Below are 14893 nucleotides of genomic sequence, written 5' to 3' on the forward strand. Positions count from 1 at the left end.
TTTTGTGCTGTAAGTGTGGCAGTGGTTGGTCAGGGGAAGTCTCATGTCCATCCCAACTGGCCAGGTAACTTCCCATGCAAAAAGGGAATATTTAAAAACAATAGGCAAGTATGAATGTGGGTCTTTGGTTGGCACACCTGACAGGCAAACCAGAGATGCCGGTGAAAAGGAGACTTCCCTGGTTTAGAAGGCTTGGCTGGGAAAGGAACAGCTACTTCTACACTAAAACTTCAGTACAAACTTATTACAAACTCACCCTAAAACTAAGTGCTTTCTGTTATTATGAGTTTGTAATCTATTTTGCTTTCCTGTTCTTACTTATTATCACTTAAATCCTATTGCGTGTACTTAATAAAAACACTTTTATTTTCTATCAAACTCAGTGAAAATAATTATGACCTGGGAGAGCAATCAGTGTGGACATACACACCCCGTGCATGTTAAAGGGGGCTTACCTAAATCATTCATTTGGGGTTTTGAACCCATTTGAGGAGCGGTATCCCAGGAAGCTGGGCCAAAAACTGCATTTTCCTTGGACCTGCAGAGCTTTAGTGCTTGTACTGTTTCTCGGGGCGGGGGGGCAGGGGGAGGAGGGAGGGGCATGAGTCTCAGCTCCGTGCCATGGCTGGGGGGGAGGGAGAGGGGGAGAACCAGGGAGCTGGCCCAGCAGGACTGGGCAGTGAAAAGCCCCAGAAAGCAGGAAAGTGAGTGGTAGTGGCCTTTTTAGCACTCCAAGGGAGGCATCCCCGTGGGGTTTTCTGTGACCTCACCCCATCCCCTTTTAAATGTCTGTCTTTTATCCCATTTATTTTCTTCCCAATCACTTTATATTATTCTCTTCATTATACCATAGCTCACCTTTTAGTTTTTTATCCAGCAGTTTAGGGTCTCATGCATGCCTCTCTCATTCATGAGAATTCCACTGATATCAATGCATGCACCATACAGATACAGAAAAGTATATGTTCCTTAATTTCCTATGGTTTCATTTGGCTTTTCACTTTTCCTCCATTCAGTGCTTCTTCTCCTTAAATCTTTTTGCTTCCTACCACCCCTGCTGTATGCTGTCTGTCTACAAGATTCTTCTCCTCTCTTCAGGGTAAATTAGATGCTGGAACATCTGACTCCTGTGCAGCTTGCATGTGTATGGGAAAAGTTGAACTCAGCCAGCTCTAGGGAAAGCTTTTCCTGTGGATCTCTGCAGGAACCTAGGAGTAATTCTCCTTTGATACTATTTTTTAAAAGAATCTACATGGCTGTATGTGTGTGTTGGAAAGTTTGTTGCAATATGACCATGTGGTATGAATACATCAAAGTCCACATTCAAAATCTTAAAAACATGAAAAAATGGCTGTTTATTAAATTAATGAAGAAACTATGTTTAAAAAAGTAAATTCTCTGACAATGTGAACTCGTCTGGTAACACATCCATATTCTGAAGACAACAGACACAAGCAAAACATAAATCACACACACACTGCGTCTTCTCTATCCTGGCAATCAGATTTTTTGGATCACAACAATGGAGACAGTGGGTTACAGAAAGAACAAGGGTTTGTTCCAATACCCACTAAAGTCAATGGAAATTGACACAGACATCAACTTAATTCCCAACCCCACAAGAGACTTAAAAACAGGAGCTGCAGTGAGGTTCTTTTTTTTTTTAACTAGACAGACAAAATGTCTATGAACTCCCGTTGGTTATTAAATGTAAGACCCTGCATATTTAAATTCCATATTATTAAGATGTCCATACCAAGAAATTTTTGTATCAATGTGATTACAGCTAAACAAAAATAGATATGTTTAATTTATATTTTTCAAAAACTCACAAATTTTGCAGCACAAATATCTACCAAATTGAGTTGATATTCTCAAACTTACAATCTAAGCTCTGAATTCTTCAAAAATATAATTTGCTTAGCATTAAACAGCTGCTTTGCCTCGCTGACTTGATTTGATTTGGTTTGTCAATTTGGGCACATTTACACTGCAACACTATTTCAAAATAACTAGCACTATTCTGAAATAACTTAGTCTGCATCGACACAGCAGGCAGTTATTTCAAAATAGTGTCAAAATACTATCAAACTGGAGGACTTCTTACTTCAACTCCTGTAATCCTCATTGTATGAGGAATAAGGGAAGTTGGAAGAAGAGTGTTGTTTTGAAATAAGTGCTGTGTAGATGCTCCCTTTTTCAAAATAAGCTATTTTGAAATAAGATATGCAATTGATGTAGCTCAATTTGTGTAGCTTATTTTGAGTTAAGCGCTGCAGCGTAGATGCACCCTTTGTGGACATATAATAAAATTAGGAGAAACTTTGCACTGCATATGCAGTATTTTTTTCAAAATTCTTCAACATTTTTGGAAATTCTCTTAAAACTTATTCTGGCTCTTGGGACAGTGTAAATTCATGCAATTTAAGGTAAAATGCATATACAGTAAAAGCATGTGATACTAACATATGTGTGATAATATCATTATATACATATTCCCTTTTCAGGTAGATTAATACTTATTTTTCCCTGCTGTGCAAGAAGTTAGATTTTTTGACAAAGAAGATGTTCACCTATTAAATAACAATACCCACTAAAGTCAATGGAAATTGACACAGACGTCAACTTAATTCCCAACACTACAAGAGACTTAAAAACTTGGATTGCAATACAGAACCAAAAGTAAACAAAGCACCTCAAAAGAGGAAAATTAAGGTTGGACTTGAGATAATGGAAAGCTCAGTAATCAGAAGACATGTTTCTTTTTATTACAGGCATAGATAACATAAAGAAAAGTATGAGAATGCCTTGGGCTTATTTTAAGACTAATGTAACAAGACAGTATCTATATGGTTGTTTTGCCATCTTTTCTTGTAAAGAACTTTTCCAACATTTATTTACCCTTCAGGCCCCAAAATGGATTTATTCCATTTTAGAAATGTGGAAATAACCTGATTACCTTCAAAACTGGGCCTTTCCTTTCTCCGCTTCCATTTAGTTTGGAGAGCACACAATGGCATCCAATTCTTTAAAGGCCCAATTCTAAAACCACTTATATCAATGATAAGATTCTAGTTTTCTTACATTGGGTTTCGGAGCAGACCCTTAGTACATGAAGAATCTTTGACAGACATTTTGGAAGAGGGAGGCACCCTTTTTTGTCTGATTTGAAGTTGCTCTTTTTGGACTCATTTGAGTTACTTTTCCTGTATGCCTGACAGGGAGATTGACATTATAACAGGTGAAAAAAGATTATACTATTTTTTAAGAAATAGGTGTGCACAGTTTGTCTGTGTCATACTGTTCATATACACTAGTAATCCACTGGCATAAATGCCCCTATACATTTCAAGAAAAATAAACTGCACAAAGAAACATGCAGAAATGTTGTGGCTTTCTGTGGAAAACTATTTTGCCATGAGTTGAAGAAGTGCACAGTACTCTCATAACACCTCAAGGTATGTTTATTTTATTCAGAGGGCATTTTTTTCAATTACAGACCCTCAAAACAGCTAACTCTGGTTTCGTAACTAATTTTGAGCATGTATTATAATGCAGCACAACTCTGGCGCTAGAAGAAGCTGTGGGGTAGATGTATGCAGTAAAGAGGTTCAAGCAAATCTACCAAAAGCTTAGATTTTTAAAATGAGAGCTATTTACTATTCCCAAAAATGCACCCACCTCTTTAATGGTACATGAATTGCTAAAATCCCACACTATACTCTACATCCATATTAATTTTAATCTTCACTTTTCATGTAAATAACCCTACATCAGAACTTGTTTAAAAGTCTGTGTATTGCTTATTTTAATGAACCAAATGACAGTTAACCTGCTGCTTTTAATTGGTATTGAAAAAGATCCAGAGCAGATGGTGATGTCCAAGAATTTATAATGATAATAGCTGTATAATTTCTTTTTGTGTTTTTTTTAAATAGAACTGAAAATAATGCCAACATATAATCTACCATTTTCATAGAAGAAAGTGATGGTACGGGGCTATTTTTCAAAGGTGGGAAGAGTTTATATAATTGAATACATTTAAAACTATTTACAGGAAGAGGAATTATTGACCACTTTATGGGTGATATTACAAAGTATATTTGGTGATGTAAACATGTTTAATACAACTTAATTGATATTTGCAATCCAAAAATTGAATAATAGAGCTGGGGGAGCAGATAAAGTATAGTAGTACTTTTGGCTCTTCTTCCATTTGCAAATTATTTGTTAATATTTTTTAAAACTTATTTAATATTTAAAATAATTTGCTGAATAATTTCTGCAGGTTTTTTTTTAATAATAAAGTTTATCCATGTCGAGCTTACTGCAAATATTCTAAATTTAAGTGATGGTCATTCATTTTGACTGGTCAATCTGTATTTTGATTTGATTAGGAAAACTTTAAAAGTCAAGCATCTGATAAGAATTATTGCATTTTTAAAGTTAAAATCCATTTACAGTGAATATACTTCAACATCTGCTCAAAATGCACTGTTCCTATGAACATAATAATCCTAAATTTCCTACAATATTTGTGAACATAGGAGGAGTATAAACATGGTTCAAGCAAATTCACTGAAATCTTCAAACAAATATTCATAGGTGATTTGGGCTTGCCCCCGCCCTCACAATATTCACTGAAAATACTATAGTCAAATTCAGCATTGGTATAGCTTCTATTCATTTTAACAGAAGTTGCACCTGTGCATGTATAACCCACACACCAAGGTACATCTACACAGCAGGGATATTTCAGGATACCAGAAGAACCAGAATACCCCGCGTCTTTTGAACATGCCTGCTATTTCGAGATTGATCTCAAAATAGCGGATGCGCTATTTTGGCAGCCCTGTAACCCTCATTCCACGAGGGTTAAGGGATGTCTCAAAATAGCACAATATTTCAAAATCTGGCACTGTGTAAATGTGCCAAATTTCAAAATATGCTCTTTCAAAAATCAATCAAAATAAGATACAGGCAGTCCCCGGGTTACGCGGATCCGACTTACGTGGGATCCGTACTTACGAACGGGGTTTTCTCGCCCCGGAGGACGCGGGCGGTGGGACAGCCCAGACGCGCCGTGGTCCCGCCACCTGCGTCCTCTGGGGTGAGAAAAGCTGCTCCGCGTCTCCTGGTCTGCTGGGGAGGGGCCCCCCCAGCAGACTAGGGAGATGCGGAGCAAAGCCGCGGAGGATGCGGGCGGCAGGACTGCGGCGCGTCTCACTCCCGCCGCCCGCTAGTGCATCCCCCCTCCCCAGCAGACCAGGCTTTTCTCGCGGACGCCTGGGACAGAGCAGCTGGGGCGCTGCCGGTTGGTCCCGCAGCACCGCTCCTCGGCACTGCAGGGACCAACCCGGCAGCACCCCAGCTGCTCTACCCCAGGTGTCCCCAAGTCAGCCGCTGCTGAAACTGACCAGCGTCTGACTACAGGAAGCCCGAGGCAGAGTTGCTCTGCCCCGGGCTTCCTGGAATCAGCCACTGATCAGTTTCAGCAGCAGCTGACTTGGGGACACCTGGGGTAGAGCAGCTGGGGTGCTGCCTGTTTGGTCCCTGCAGCGCCAAGGTGCAGCGCTGCGGAGACCTACCCGGCAGCACCCCAGCTGCTCTGTCCCAAGCATCCAGATTCAGCTGCTATTGAAACTGATCAGCGGCTGATTCCAGGAAGCCCGGAGCAGAGAAACTCTGCCTCCGGCTTCCTGTAGTCAGTTGCTGGTCAGTTTCAGCAGCGACTGAATCTGGACGCCAGTTCCGACTTACGTACAAATTCAACTTAAGAACAAACCTACAGTCCCTATCTTGTACGTAACCCGGGGACTGCCTGTACTCAATTTGTGTAGCACAAATTGCATATTGTATTTCAAGTTTAGGGTGCTGTGTAGATGCACCCTTAATGTGGTTCACTGTCCCATTTAGTGGCACATAGACCACTTACAGCAAGAGCTAAGAACAAGGGAGCTCCACAGCCTAAGCTGAGAGCCAGCTGGCTTTATAGCTCAAGTTGAAGAGGCTCCCACACTAAGCCCAGATTCAAATCCACCTTGTGGTGGTTACACATGCCACAGCTAGAACTGAAGTTTACCTAACATTTACTGTGCTAGAGCAGACAGAGTGAAAGGTAACATAAAATTCTCCCTCCCAGCCAATGTATTGACATGAATATGGTTTCTTAACTCTGTCTGAAAATCTGCTCTCCTTCCATCTCAAGAAGATTAGAATATGAGTTGATCTTGAAACCTTTCGGATTTCTCCTTGCATGTAGAATATAACTTAGAGTACGTCTACACTCAGAATAAGCTATTCTGGAAGAAATACTCCAAAATAGCTTATTTCAAAGTAGCACGTCTACACTACAGGGAAGTCTCAAAATTAGTTCAAGGCAGGCTCCCCTAATGTGGATGTGCTACCTCGATTTAGAGCCCCATGAGGCACTGGGGACTAATTACTTTGAATGGTCCTGGGGTAGAGCTATTTTGAAATAGCAGCAGTGAAACGTCCACATTGCTGGACATTATTCCTCGTGGAATGAGGTTTACAGATGACAGAATAAGCCATCCATTATTTCAAATTTATTTCAAGATAGTGGAATTAATGTGAAGACACTTGCATTGTTATTTCAGAATAATGGCTATTATTCCAAAATAATGCGGCTGTGTAGACACACCCTAATATGCGAAACAGTCCCATGTCTGCAGATGTGAAAATGTCTTTCAAAGCAATAATAGCCATAATTCAGAAAGGTGTGCCCCTAACGAGGTGCAGGTCATCTTTTCCTCCTGCATAACTAATTAGATCACTTTCTTTGGTCTACTTATGTAGGATGTTTATTCAGGAAATCAATACTTATGACCAGAGATGGGTGAATGTTGGTATTTTTCTGGAACATCAAAAGTTTTTAGCAAATTTATTTCAGATGTAGTCACATCTCTCTTATGCTTACTTTTTCTAGTTATTCCATCAAATGAATTCACTAGTGGTAATGTTTATGGAAATGTATAATTTTAAACAAATATACACAGAAAGCAAATTTTAAGATAATAAATGCATATTGGACACTTAATTCTAAAAGTTATACTAATCTAGTAAGGAGAAATAAACTATGTGGATCTCTTTGTTCAAAGAAAACTAAAATGAACAAGCAACAAGCACACCACTGAGTGTTAAAACCCAGCTCACATATCACAAGCAGTCTGCATACAAAAAATTCAGGAACAGGGACAAAATGAGCTAATTATGTTTGTTCAGCTCTACCTATGGCATAAGTTTGAATGAAAAATAGAAAACCTTGCCAAATAAAAATAGCATCTGGGGAGGATGTGTTAGGTCAAGTTAGAAGAACCCGATCTTCAGCTATCTCCAGACTGTACAGGAAGTAAAATGTTTGAGAAGGAGAGGCAGTTGATAACACGGCCTGATTGGTGTTTCAAAGAGAAAATTAAAACCACACTTCCATGAGATGAAGATAATGATCAGAAAATAACAGTAAACTTACAAGAAAAAAAAAAAGCACACCCTCCTCTCCTTTCCTCATCCATTCCTAACTTCAGCTCACCAAATGGTACACCTCTCAAAATAAAACTTCTCAGCATGAAAGTATAAAACCAGACACCTCTGCGTGGGAGCACGAGATAAGTTCATAATGGCACAGAACATCAGCATTAACTGTATATGTTAGGGTGCATCTACACTTCAGGGCTTAACTCGAAATAAGCTATGCAATTGAGCTACATCAATTGTGTAGCTTAATAGCATATTTTGAAATAGAGCACTCCTCCTCCAACTTCCCTTATTCCTCGTACAATGAGGGTTACAGGAATTGGAGTAAGAAGTCCTCCAGATTGACAGTATTTTGACACTATTTTGAAATAACTGCCTGCTGTGTCAACACGGGCTAAGTTATTTCAGAATAGAACTAGTTAGTTTCAAATAGTGTTGCAGTGTAGATGTACCTTTAGATGCCCTCTTATGAAAAACTTACATATATATGGAAACATTTTAAAAAATAACAAAAAGTCTTGCAGCACCTTAAAGACTAACTTGGCTACCCCTCTGAAGCTTTTTTACATATATATGAATGTTGATTGAACAATGACCATTACAAATTCCTAGGCTTTCTTGGCTAATTGAGATCTAAGAAGCCTTTTATCCAATTAGTGGAACAAATTCCTGGTGGTATGTTCATATTTTGTTCTGAGTTAAATCCCATGTCTGAGCTTTTGTTCAATGCTTATTCAAGCCTATAAATTGAGTAATGGATTTATTCAACAATCTCTGGAAATACAGTGATTTAAACTTTATCATCCAGATCTATGCTCGTCTCAGTATCAAAAATATTACATAGTGTGGGGAACCATTCTCTAAAGATGGACAACAGGATAAATCAAGCTTTAGGGGGTAGACAAGGTAGTCTGTACAGGTAAACTGAAAAAACAACAAATAGTCGGATAGCACTTTATAGACTAACAAAACATGTAGATGGTAGCTTTTGTGGGCCCAGTCCATTTCTTCAAAGTCATCTGAAGTCATTTTTGTTGTTTTGTGCCAACAAAAGCTCTTGATACCATCTACATGTTTTGTTAGTCTATAAAGTGCTACCAGACTATTTGTTGTTTTTTCAGAATAAATGAAAAGAGACACTGTGAAAAATTTGCTAGTCTCTCAAGGAATCAGATGCAAAACAGTTAAAGAGATCAGCTTGTTTCCATTATAATAAATCAAGAATAGGGTCTAGAACTGACATTTTTGACACCTTTTGTTTTGTCCCATTTCTATTGTAGTTAATGGTCCCTGGTCTACACTTATTTCGAAATAACAAGCCCCCACACTACCAAGCCCGTGATTTCAAAATAAGGGGTTGGTTACTTCAAAATAACAATTCCTGATTTCCTTGAGGAATAACCTTATTTTGTATTAGTTATTTTGGGAGTTATTTCAAATTTTTTTGTTTGTAATAATTTCCTATTGTAGACATGCCTTGGGAGATTTACTTCATTGATTTCAACAAGAACAGGATTAGGCCTTCAATTAGGTGAAGTACTAATCCACTTCTATTAACTCAAATGCTAAACAAATATACTGTTTTGACAAAGAATCTTTTTAGAGAGAACCTTTGCCCCTAATGCATAGAAAACTTCAATCAAGATACAGCACCTGATCCTGCATGTCTAACTAAAGCCGGCAACAAGAATTTTGCTTCAGAAAGGTGTACGTAAGCAGGCCCACGGTTGCTGACACACACATTTGATATGTACAAATGAATAATGAACATTTTTTACAAAAATATGTGAATGTTTATGAATACACACTCAGATGATGACAAAAAGAGACAGGTGGGTCAAATTCATTCAAATAAATTAGGAAATGCTACATTTTTATAAAGCTATGAATATGATGTTAAATTTCTAAGTAGAATACTCTCATGTACTGGAAGAAGAGACTAGACAGGGAAGTTCACTGGCAGAAAGATTATTTTAAAATGCTAATTTCTGTAATAATACAGAATATTTAGACAAGTTTAAACTTTACTCCAACATTTGATTTAAGCTATTGTTTAAGGATTTAGAATGTACATGGATAACTATCCTTAGTTTATATAATTTTATTAATCTGTCTGCTACCATCATTATTAATAATAAGGTATAATGTTTTTCCAAAGCTGCATTGTACTCTGATGGGTCTCACAGAGATGCATGCTTTGAAGAATTTCCTTTTAAAATTGCAAAATATTTATACAATAAATCATCAGATGATTTCAAATTAAATCATTCTAGTAGTATTTATGTTCATGAATCAAATGTGACTTTTCTCGCTTTATATAGGTCTATGCTGTTTCCAACCTCAACCTTTGCGAATGACATTTTCATTTACAATCTTATCATTTCATAATTATTACCTTTCAGAACTCCTAGGGAGAGAACAAAAGCTTCCTCTTTGTATTTCCATTGTTATGTTCCTTTGAAGAACAAATTAAATTTCAATCCCAGCCAAAACAAACTTTTAAAGTACAAAATAAATTAGAAATTATGTGAAAAAAATATCAAGCTGTGAAAGCTTGACTCAGACTCTCATGAGTCCAGGTACAGTCAAGATAATTTATTACTGTGTTTAATTTTCTTTATTTAACCAGAGTAGACCACCATCAACCTGATGTAACCTGGTAAATCTCCCACTGAAGTCAATGGGAATTGCTCTGCCTTATGCTGTGACTCATGTAATGTTAATCAAAAACTGAAATATTTTATACTCACTGGTTGTGATTATGCATTATTATTGTGGCATGTCTAAAGATACAGAGAGATTCACTAATGTTTATCAGAACTCTCAAAAAAATGTGTCCACTATTTTATATAATAATGATTTTTCACACATTTCTTCATTATAAGCAATTTTCATCATTCTTATCATGTCAGTTCCCTTTCATTTCACTCCATGATAATTTCTCTTTTAGTGACTTCTCTTTTAGCTTTGAATAAACTATGGCCCTGATCAACAGTAGACCTTAAAAAATTACATGGCATTTTTGCAAATCTGGGATTGTCATTCTTGCTGGCCAAAATATTAGTCTATTGTTTCACAAACTCAAGTATGAAAAGTATAGGGCAGAAATATATTGTCACTTAGAGGTCACTATTCTTATTACAATGAAAATATGTGTTCCTGAGAGTTGTTTCCCGTGACACATTTGCCACCTCAATTTATTTCTTGTACCAATGTGAGAGGATGTCCGGTTTCAAGAAAAGTAGTCTGAGAGGAAGACTGCAGTCATACTGATCTCTTACCTGATTTCAAAGGCTTTGGAATCAGTGACATGATGTCTCTCCCATCTCTCTTAGGTCTGCTTTGTTGATCATAGCAGGTGGAGGAAACCTAAAGAGAAAAGCAGCCAGTCAGGGGATAAGGGGGAAGGAAGAAATAGCAGAAATTAAGAGACCTGGAGAGTGTTCAGTTCTCAGCAAGCGATACACATATTAGTCAAAAGACAAGATGGGGACATCAGCACTCAAGGTTTGGCAGGGAGAAAAAGATGTAAAAACGAGATGCTAGTAAAATATCAACACCTACTAAAGATTGACCTGTCTGCCTATTTTACCAGAGATTGGGATTGGTGCTGCTGCAGGAAGAAGGAAAAAATTACAAGAAATGTTACTTCTGTCTGTTTCAATAGTGATTATGTCAGGAAGATAAGAAAAGGGCTACTGTGCATAAAGCATCCCAGCAGTCATGTGCCACAAAAGGACCTAAAAGCTGTATAGGGATTAATGGTCACAATGATTGAAACTCAGATAAACATCCACCCATTAATGTGAACTGAACCTATAAAGCTTTTTGAGAGTCACCCATGCCTAATGAGAAGTAGCTCCAGCTTGATTTAACTATTTAGAGACAGTCCTAGAAGGAGCCAATTAATTTTTTTCCCAAACTTTGGATGGGGAAGAAAGGAAGTTAGAAAAGGAATTTCAGTCTAAATTACCCAACACTTGTGGTTTGTTCTCATTTACAACTCAGATCTGGGAGATTTCCCAACTTCCACTTCCAACTGAAGTCAACATAGAAGACTTCCAAAACATCAATCATCAGTCAAGCCCTTCATACCAACTTGGTTGACATGGCAAGAAGTGGGAATAATGGATGGCTTGTATAAGCAGCAACCTTAAATTTAAATCTGAAATGTTTTCCATCTTATTTACAGGAGGGTAGTTGCAACTATCACACCGGTCTCTTTTTGTCTTAAAAAGATGTATGAAAAGTTACAGGCAATTAGATATCCCCGCAAGGAATATCAAGTAAGACTCTTTGGAGTTAGAATCAGTCTCAAACTTTTAAATTAAATAATAAAAATGCAAACTCTGTTTATATAATTTATAGAAGCCCAGAGATCTCCTTTATCTGTGTAACTAAAAGCAAAGGATGGGAAGTAGGAAACTGTTAGAACAAACTGTTAGAACAAATTTATGGTATAATGGAAGATGGCCAGATACAGGCATACTGAAGCTTTCAAATATCAATATGAGATTAGGCTTCTCACAAGGCTTTTGGGGAGGCCTATCTTATGATGTTCTCCATAGTAGGACACCTTCCCACACTAAGCCTCCAGTAAGTGATCTGGTATCATTGAACCACAAAGCATTGCAGCATAAGGCCCAGGTTTCTGGGTACATTCAGTCATCATCCACTCCCAATCTCTCTGTGTGAATTAGGCAATACTGATATCTTGCATGGCAACCTGGAGGAAGAGGAGGGGAAGCTACTAGAACTCATCCTGGGAGGTCACATGTGCCAGACACCCTGCCTCCCACCTCACGAGGGCTTCCCGCTGTATGGCTTCCCACTGTGTCTGGCATACTCTCCCTGGGAGACCCAGAGTGTGCCAGACACAGTGGGAAGCCACGCTCTCCCATCTCTCTTCTTCTGCTGCAGGCTCCTGCTCTGGCTGGCCCTTTACCATGCCTCCCTGCCTCCAAGCTAACTGTGTCCTGATGTTCTCCTGAGAACTCTGTGCACCTGCTCTGAGAGTCCACTTTAAAGCAAACATTTGGCCTCACACAGAACATCTCCAGTGTCTTTACATAGACCTTCAGTGTAGACTAAGAGGTTACAGTTAGGCCTAACACGATGTATATCCAGTAATGTCTGTCCTTGTAACTTTTCATTGAAGCTGAGACTACAGACAGCTCAGTGCATACTCCCACTCTTCCAGCATCTGTCCACCTGGCTCAGATCCACAGGTGAAGCGGACAATGGAGGACATGTTCTGTGAGCAGATGGACTGCATGGACTCCCTCTTGGAGTAAGTGCAGGCAGAGCGCTTGGACTGCATCACAGAATGCCAGGAAAGAAGAACCATGAGGGAGCAGCAGGCAAGGCAGCAGAAGACCATGTTTGCCTCCCTGACTGTTGTTATGGAATACCTGTCTTCATATTTGGAGAGGGCTTCCTCCCAGAACCCTATGCTCTCCGATGAGGAGTCCCTCCTCTCCCAGCTCCACTGCATCCAGTCCCAGGATTCTCAGGGGCTGCCAAGGCAGAGACTCTCTCACAGGTAGAAATAAAATCTGAACCCTCTGAGGGTAGGCCTACAAGATAGTGGTTTTGGAGTGAGCAGCAGTGAGCCTGCCAGCCCAAATCAACAGACATTGCCCAGAAGGTTACATGCTGGCATTCTAAAAATAGATGCACAGATAATGCTTTGAAGTTTTGGGCTCTGAAACCCAAACCCCACCGTAGGCTTCAGAGCTCAAGCAGCAACTTCAAAGGGCTATTCTATACAGCTATTTGAAGAGTGCTAGTGTGAGCCCTGATAGCCTGAGTCTGATGAGCTGGACTGAGATTAGGTTCACTCCCACCACTCTAAAATATTGTGTAGTACTAACCACTAAGGCCCAATTGCATCCTGTAACAGAAACAAACTATAAAAATCTTGAGTCTTGCTTGACAGAATATCACAAATATACTTCAGTGTCAAAAGGTAGGAAAAGTATACCAGAGTCATGAGCCCTAGACAAAGACAATACTGATTACTGGTCATCTCAGGTTATAACATCAATTTATGGAAAAGAAGATGATGATGGGTGCGAGGGTTGTTCTTGTTATATAATGTTAGTATCTGACGGTACATCTAGACTATATGCCTCTGCCGACAGAGGCATGTAAAATAGGCTACTTAAATATCCCTGGCTTCCTTAAAATAAAAATGGTTGCTGCTCTGTACCGTCTCAGCTGATCATCAGCACAGCGCATGAGTCAAGATGCGGATCAGTCGACAAGGGAAGCCTTTGTCGACTGCTCCTGTAAACTTTGTTTCATGAGGCATAAGGGAGCGGTCGACAAAGGCTTCCCTTGTTGACCAATCATTGTCTTGACTCCCGTGCTGTGCCAACGATCAGCTGAGCCAGTACAGCACGGAGGCCATTTTTATTTTAATGAAGCCGAGGATATTTAAATCCTGGATTCATTGACAATGTCGTGTAACTTATTTTACATGCCTCTGTCAGCAGAGGCATGTATTCTAGACATACCCTGGGATACAGCGTGGGCTACTTATGCTTCTGAATCCATTTAGACTTCCCCAGTTCAGCTTAAATTCAGCAAACTAAAGCAGGAGATTCTATCTATACTATTATCTGGAGTTTACTTCTTACACAAACTGATATAAGTTGTGTCATTAGTACACCTTATTTAAAACTTCACCATATATTGCTTCCTAAAAGTTGTAGATAAACTTTCTTTGGTACTATCATGCAAATCTATTGTTATAAAGTTCCCTGTTATTAAGAAGAGCTAAAATGAATATCATCTGGTATTTTTACCCAGTGCCGATTTGCATAAGTAAATCAAACCACTTCTATATCTGCCAGTCTATTTAACCAGTTTGTCAGGGATTTCTTTTTATGAAGCAATCTCAAGAAGTAAGAGCAAAACATATTGTGTGAATGTACATGTTTAAATTAAAAAGTGATATAGTCTACTGCTAAGTTCTCTTTCTTATTTTTGTCTCAGAGAACATTTGCTCTCTCAAACTGTCTGGGAGTTAAGAAAAAAAATAAAAGGAAAACAGTAAAATCTCAGTACTAGCTTGCACTCTATGTTAAATCATCATTCTAACTGTGTCCCCGTGGCTAAAAAACATGCCCTTTTCCTTGAAATCTGCCCTAATGTAGATGAAAATCTGCCAGTAGAAATTACCACATTTGCCATGACTATGATTGGGTGGGTTTCTGCAGTTGGATTCAATGAGACCATGGAAAATGTTGTTAGTAACAACTCTAAGGTTATAAAAAGAATCACCAAGTGACAGGTTTCTAGATTAAAAGGAAATATTAAGAATCCCTTTCAATATTTAAAGCTTCCTTAACTAGTAGCACTTTACTTGACACTGACTCGTGTCATTTTCTTT

The sequence above is a fragment of the Pelodiscus sinensis genome, chromosome 7, assembly GCF_052426305.1.
Source record: "Pelodiscus sinensis isolate ZL-2025 chromosome 7, ASM5242630v1, whole genome shotgun sequence".
NCBI classification, from domain to species: Eukaryota; Metazoa; Chordata; order Testudines; family Trionychidae; genus Pelodiscus; species Pelodiscus sinensis.